We start from the raw sequence: 6,407 nt of genomic DNA on the forward strand, positions 1-6,407 counted from the left end.
GAGAGGAGGGGAGAGAGGGGGGGAGAGAGAGTGGGAGAAAAAGAGGGAGAATGATGCACTGCAAAATTCTTGCAAAGAAGTTTTTTGAAGCATTGTGAAGGAATTTTACATTGCAAACTATTTTCTGTGCATTGCAAACTATTTTCTTTTCATTGCAAACTATTTTCTTTGCATTGCAAACTATTTTCTTATTAAGTTGCGAAGAAATAGTTTGCAACGTTAAGAACTGATTCTTAGCGTTACGAACAATTTTCTTGTGCGGGTTTAATTCGCAATGCAAGACATTTTACAAACGCTTTCAAATTCTTTGCAATGATGCGCGCGAAGAATAGCTTTTTGGAAGCTTTTCACAGTGTGAGTGTGAGGGAGACGGAGGGTGAGGGTGAGGGAGAGGGAGAGAGGGTGAGGGTGAGGGTGAGGGAGAGACAGAGCGAGGGGGGGGGGGGGGGGGGGGGGGGGGGGTAGCTGCAGGAACTGAGTAGCTGTTGCGGCGGGAGGTTCAATTCTTTCAACTTCAACCATTGACAGCGCCACGATTATATTCAGCCGCGACTGCGCGGGTGAAATGCGAGAGCACTGTACGGCTGCACGCTCCGCGACGCTCTGACACGGGGAAAACGAAATAACATGGACGAAAAACTCCCCGCGAAGCAGAGCTGTTAATGACAGACCTCGCAATATCTCGCACAGAATATCGGGACGCGCGGCGCGGCGTGCATGCAACCGTCCTGCTCGTTGTATTAATTGGGTCCCGAGTGTGCCCGAATATGATGACCGTCGGCGCCAACGTCCCAGCTGCCTCCTATAATCAAAGCGAGAGAGGTGTCTAATTACAGTAAAGGGGTCCCCCAAACAGTCGCTGTCGCGGTCGAAGCGACACGCCGCCGGGCGGAGCGGCACCACCGCGAGGAGAGCGGCAGGCGAGGACGGGCAAAGGGCGCGCGTATAACTACTTGCCTCGCTCTCAAAAGAAACACTGCCGTCAAAATTATCCTCGTAAATTTACAAATTCATTTTGTATTTACAATTTACATAATGTATACATTGTATACAATGTATTGTAAATTACGACAGCCCATTCTCGCCGGCGGAAAAATAGCGCTTTTGCTACTGTTTTAGACGGTATTCAAAACCTTCCCGTTGTACCAAAAATGTAAGAGTCACATCATTTTAAAGGCAATTTGAAGCCAGAATTTTTCGTGAATTTTAGAACAGAATTACTGGCCATACTTTTAATTCTACATAGGCACACTAGCACGTGAAACGTCTGTTCCGTTCGGCGTCCGTGCGTCACGCCTTTTGAAAAGCCCGCCTAGCTTAGGAGCACGGCATTGCACAGCGCAGCGCGATACCAGTACGTTCATCTGAAAATAACCTGTAAGAGAGCAACGCTCAGTATTTTCTCAATGCTGCAGAGAGTACAAAAAAAGTGTCAAAAACTACGAAAAATGAGTGTAACAAACGGACAAGACTGTAGTGGTTTTGCCCACGGGAAACCTATAATTTTAAAATTTTTGAAGTTATAATTTTACAACACACATGATTTCCCTGCAACACTTACAATTATCTATCGCTCTCAGCTCTTCAGTTTGAAACTGTTTTTTTTTTAACTGTCCATTTTTTATAGTTTTTAAATGCTAGTGTGCACACTGGAAATTCAAGCGTAGAAACCTCAAACAAGTGAGTAAAAAAATTCACGCACGCGTAGGTGAGTGACAAAATATTCACACACCTTTAGGTGAGCGGATAGAGATCGTACACTTGGAAATGTAGGCATTTTACATGCATGCCCAAGTGTGTACCCAAGTGTGTGAATATAGTCATTCACACAAGATGTGTAAAAATTCCGTCGCAAACCGGGAGGTCAGGTGTGTGAAAATTCTGTTGCACACCTGCAGGTGTGCGACATTCGCTCCCTTGGTTTTCTAGTGTGTTGAAGGGTGCTTTGCGGTGCTTTGCGGTGGGGGTGGCACGTTCTCGTGAGCGCGGGAGCCCCCGCCCGCCACGCCATAAATAACACCCCGTCTGCTGCCAATCTCCGAGGGGGTGGGGGAACCAACCCCCTTCCTACTCACCACAAACAAGGACCAATCAAAGGCTTCCGGAAGCGCGCACACGACATCTTCCGAATCATTCTTCAAAATGATGTAAAAAAAAATTGTGGTGGAATTTACCGGACTATATGATATAAAAAAAATGGAGCAGAGAAAACGACGTTCGGAGAGATCGCACGCCAAAATAAAAGCAAACCTACTTGCATTGAAAATATTGAGCGATGATAGCCAAAGTGCAGTTCTGACATTTCAAATTCACAAAAACAGTGTAAAAAACTTTCGTATCGCGTACAGGAAAATTTTCCATGCAGAAGTCGTACTGGGGTGATTCAGAGAAGACGCAGGTGCGAGCGGGTTAGCCTACCCAAGGGGCTATGGCGCCTTACGGACAGATCGGGTAGGCAAACACGCGCGCTCCTGCGTCTTCTCTGAATCACCCGGTACAATCACATTTTAAAATTGTAAAATTTACCAGCCGTGCGTATCGACTTGGAATCGAATAACGACCGAGAGTGGAAGGTTGAACATGCATGTACGACTCGTTTTATCAGTAGCAAATTACAAAATATATCGTACGTGTAGAAACATATTTTTACAGTGAATATGATGGCTGTAAGATTTTTTGACGTGTATACGGCCACACACGGCATAGGGGGGTCGCCGGTGGCAAAGGTGATGGGCGAGGGGGGTGGTGTGGTCTGCCCGGGTCTGCCCGTCTCGGTTAGCCCCGACGCGAGACTCGACTCGACTCGCTCTGCCTCGACTAAAACGTTTTGCTCGCCTCCCCGTCAGGGTTAGAGAGGGGCTCACTAATTGCGTAGGGCAGTGGCATCGGGACACTCCGTGAGAGGGGGAGGGAGGGAGGGCAGCGAAACCTCCGTGTGGCTAGTAAAACTTTTCGCACTACTTCATACAGGGCAACAAAAGAAACGGCACTTGTTCATTCGCGGAAAAATCATTTTACACGGTAAAAACAAAGTCTGAATTTGTGAGAGAAAATAAGGGAAAACTTTGCTGGACTGGAATAGTTTAAAAAAGTATTCTCAAAATGTGGGAGTTTTCCTCAAATTATGAGAGTTCTGTAAAGTTATCCCTTTTACATCCAACGCAAATTAGAGACGATAATTGTTGTGGCGTTCAAAGATGCCGACTGTCAAAACGACGAGAGATTCTAACGTCCATCTTTATGTTTCGTCGAAAGAATGCCAAGTCCTGTTGTCATGAGAATTATGTAATATAACATTTGCAGTTTGAAACGTTTTGAAACCACTTGACATTAACTTCAGACCTGGCACTAATAAGTCTCTCAGATATTTAACTGTGATATTATTTTCATATTATCACAGTTTGCTTTCACAAGTGTAGCCCCGCGCGTCTCGCCTCCGCCACCGGTTTCTTGGCGAGACTTTGTTTGTGAAGGACGAGTCCAGGGTCTAGTGGACCGACTCGGGGGGAAAGTTTCGCGCCAGGTAGGCGGCAGAGATGGTGGTGGGGGGAGGGAAAGGAGGGGGGCTGGGTAGCAGGGTGGCTCCGCTTTCAGGCTCCACCATTTTCTCAACAACGGGTTAAAAATGAGAAAATACACCGCAGAGGTGGCTCCGCTTTCAGGCGCCACCATTTTTGCAACAACGGCTTAAAAATAAGGGAAAAGAAAACGCAGAGTCCAGAAGATTTTTTTTTTCGTTCAGTTAAAGTTCTATTCCGTATACTACGTGTCATCACGTCAGTACGTTTGTTCCGCTTTCCTATACGGACATTATTCGACACCTCATCCTAGGGTTGTAAACCCTGAAAATTTCAAAAGAATTTAAGGAAAAAACGGAAAATTTCCGGGGGAAATGGAAAATTTCCCGTACTTATGAAGTTTTTAGTTATTTTCCGGGAATTTTCGGGAACTTTTCGGAAAATTTCAGGAAATTTTTGGAAATTTTCAACCCTACTTCTTACAGACAGAAAGACATCGTCCTGTCGTGCTTATATTATACTTTCTTTTTTGCCCTTTCTTTTTGTTTTGTTTTTGCAGTGTACTTTGGGGCGGCCCGGGCCAAGCACCGGGCCGGGTTGTAAAAGTGAGGCAAATTATTCAGGTGGTACCCGTGCCAGTGGTGTCGTGACTGCTCGAGAGGAGGGTGGGGGAGGGGGGAAGAGGGGGACAAACCCTCGCGTACTGGCAGAGCAAACGTGCGCATTTCGATACTTTTTCATGCTCAAAAATGTTGATGCATTTTGAAAAAGGAAAGGAAAACAGCACTAATTTTAAATTTGTTTATAGCGGTCTATTTCATGTAGTAAATTTTAAAGATAAAGTTACACACTGCAAAATTCTGGTTCATGTTCATGAGAGTATATATGTTTACAATCCAAACATATGTTTGAAGAGAGTCCTCTTGGGGTACAGGGCGGATAGAGGGGACACACACAGAGAACGAAGTTCAGACACGGCTGGTCGTTAACTGAATTTGTATATCCTCTCTGCTCCGATCGTTAAAAATCCAGCGCCACACTTCAATAAGTCTCGAAGCACGAACGTATGCATGAAATATGCATGACTGCATAAGTGGGCCACCCCGGCACACCGTCGTCGCGAGCAGGTCCTTGAAAAGAAGGGGGGGGGAGAAGGACATGGGGGAGGGAGATGGGGGGGGGGGGGGAAGGCCTTGGGGGCGGGGAGGGGAGTGAAGGAGTAGGCACGACACTCAACCCCACGCCTATTGCGCGGTGGATCGGAAAAAAGGCGACCGACTATACCCAGCCAGAAACCGCCCACACAGGACCATGGCGCCTCCTGAGGGCGAAGCCGACCAGCACGACGGTTTTGTTGGCTCAACTTTCGATTTTGGCCGAGCCCCGTCGTGGTGGTGCCCCGCCGCCGGCAGCGGCGCAGGACGCGTCGACGCGACGGGTTGGCCCGCCACAACTCCCTCCTCCTCCTCCTCCCCCTTCCTGCTGCTCCCGGAGGCTCGCGGAGGCCTAGTCCCGGAGGCCGTGCGCTGCGCGCTGCCCTGCTCTGCCCCCACCCACCCCACCGGGACGCCATATCCAGGCCGGGAGGCCGGGCCGGTTTGGGCGGCGGCACAGCGCTGCGTAGGCGCGGCGGCGCGCAGGGCCGGGTCAAGGAACTGGGTCGCGGGCGGGGGACCCCCCCCCCCCCCCCCAAACCTCGCGAGCGCGCGGGGGATTCCGTGAGAGATATCGTCGCCGCCCTACACACGCAGTACATTCCACTTTACCGCGCTGATTTCCCTCTACGCGACCCGCGGAGGCGCGCGGGGAGGCTGACATAAGGACATCCCCCGGTATAGCGAGGTACAGTAGTCTTAGGAAATCATCCAGAAAAAGTACGTCCGCCCCGTTTGCCGTTACGAAAGAGCACAAGTTTCCGCAGCGTCACAGGCAAGCGCTGGATAGCGCCTGATGGGTAGGCAAAATCTGGGCCGCAGTGCATGCGTGTACTGCGGGCTGGCCTACCCTGAGTCTCGCAGGCGCCGAGCTCGCTCCCCGTCGTCCTCATTTTGGGTCGCATGAATCTTTGTGAGGAAAAACTGCCGTGCCTTCTGGACGATTCCTTACGCTCCAGCGGTGCACAAAGAAGAGCTCGAGGGAAAAGCCTAGCGACACAGAGAGGGGTTTTTTTTTTCCTTTCTCTCTTTCGAGTTACTCGCGATGTGAAAGGCCCCTACGGCTGCGCGTCGTCCAAGGTTGGAAATTTCCAAAATTTTCCGGAAAATTTCTTGAAAGTTTCCCGCAAATAACTAAAAATTTCCGAAGACTAGGAAATTTTCCATCTTTTCATGAATTTTTCCTTAAATTTTCCATCCTTTCCTGAAATTTTCCCGGAAATTTTCCTGAAACTTTCCCGGAAACTTTCCAGGGCTTCCGACCCTAGCGTCGTCCTCGCTCTCCCACCTGGCCGTTCTCCCCTCATCAGCATGCGCGCCCGGAGCGCCCGGCACGCCCCCAGCACCGCCCACACGCCCCGTGGGGCGGGCTCCGAGGAGGCGGCCGAGGCGGTCGAGTCGAGGCGGCCCTGGCCTTGCCATCAGCCCCGGAGCCCCTACCACCCGGCCTACCCAATAAACTCCTGCACGGCCAATAACTCGAGATAATAGGCTTGCCCCCCTTAATGAGCTGGCGCCTAGACGGGGCCCAGTTACACGTTACACGGTTACACTTTCCCTGCACTGCACCCCCGCACAGGCACGATCTCTCTCTCTCTCTCTCTCTCTCTCTCTCTCTCTCTCGCTCTCTCTCTCTCTCTCTCACTCACTCACTCTCTCTGTGCAAGCGCGTGGGCCGTGACGCGATGACGCCTTGAGTCGCTTCGGCTTCGAACGCCCCGGTGAGCTCAGCGCT

At 50.1% G+C, this 6,407-nt stretch overlaps 1 protein-coding gene across 4 annotated transcripts in view; it reads right to left on the reverse strand.

The window, feature by feature from the left end:
• The window catches only part of LOC113213599 (whirlin), an 86,813-nt gene that overhangs the window by 76,887 nt on the left and 3,519 nt on the right, over positions 1–6,407 (reverse strand). The window lies entirely within an intron of this gene.

Source organism: Frankliniella occidentalis, unplaced genomic scaffold, assembly GCF_000697945.3.
Source record: "Frankliniella occidentalis isolate FOCC.00 unplaced genomic scaffold, Focc_3.1 Scaffold9, whole genome shotgun sequence".
NCBI lineage: Eukaryota > Metazoa > Arthropoda > Insecta > Thysanoptera > Thripidae > Frankliniella > Frankliniella occidentalis.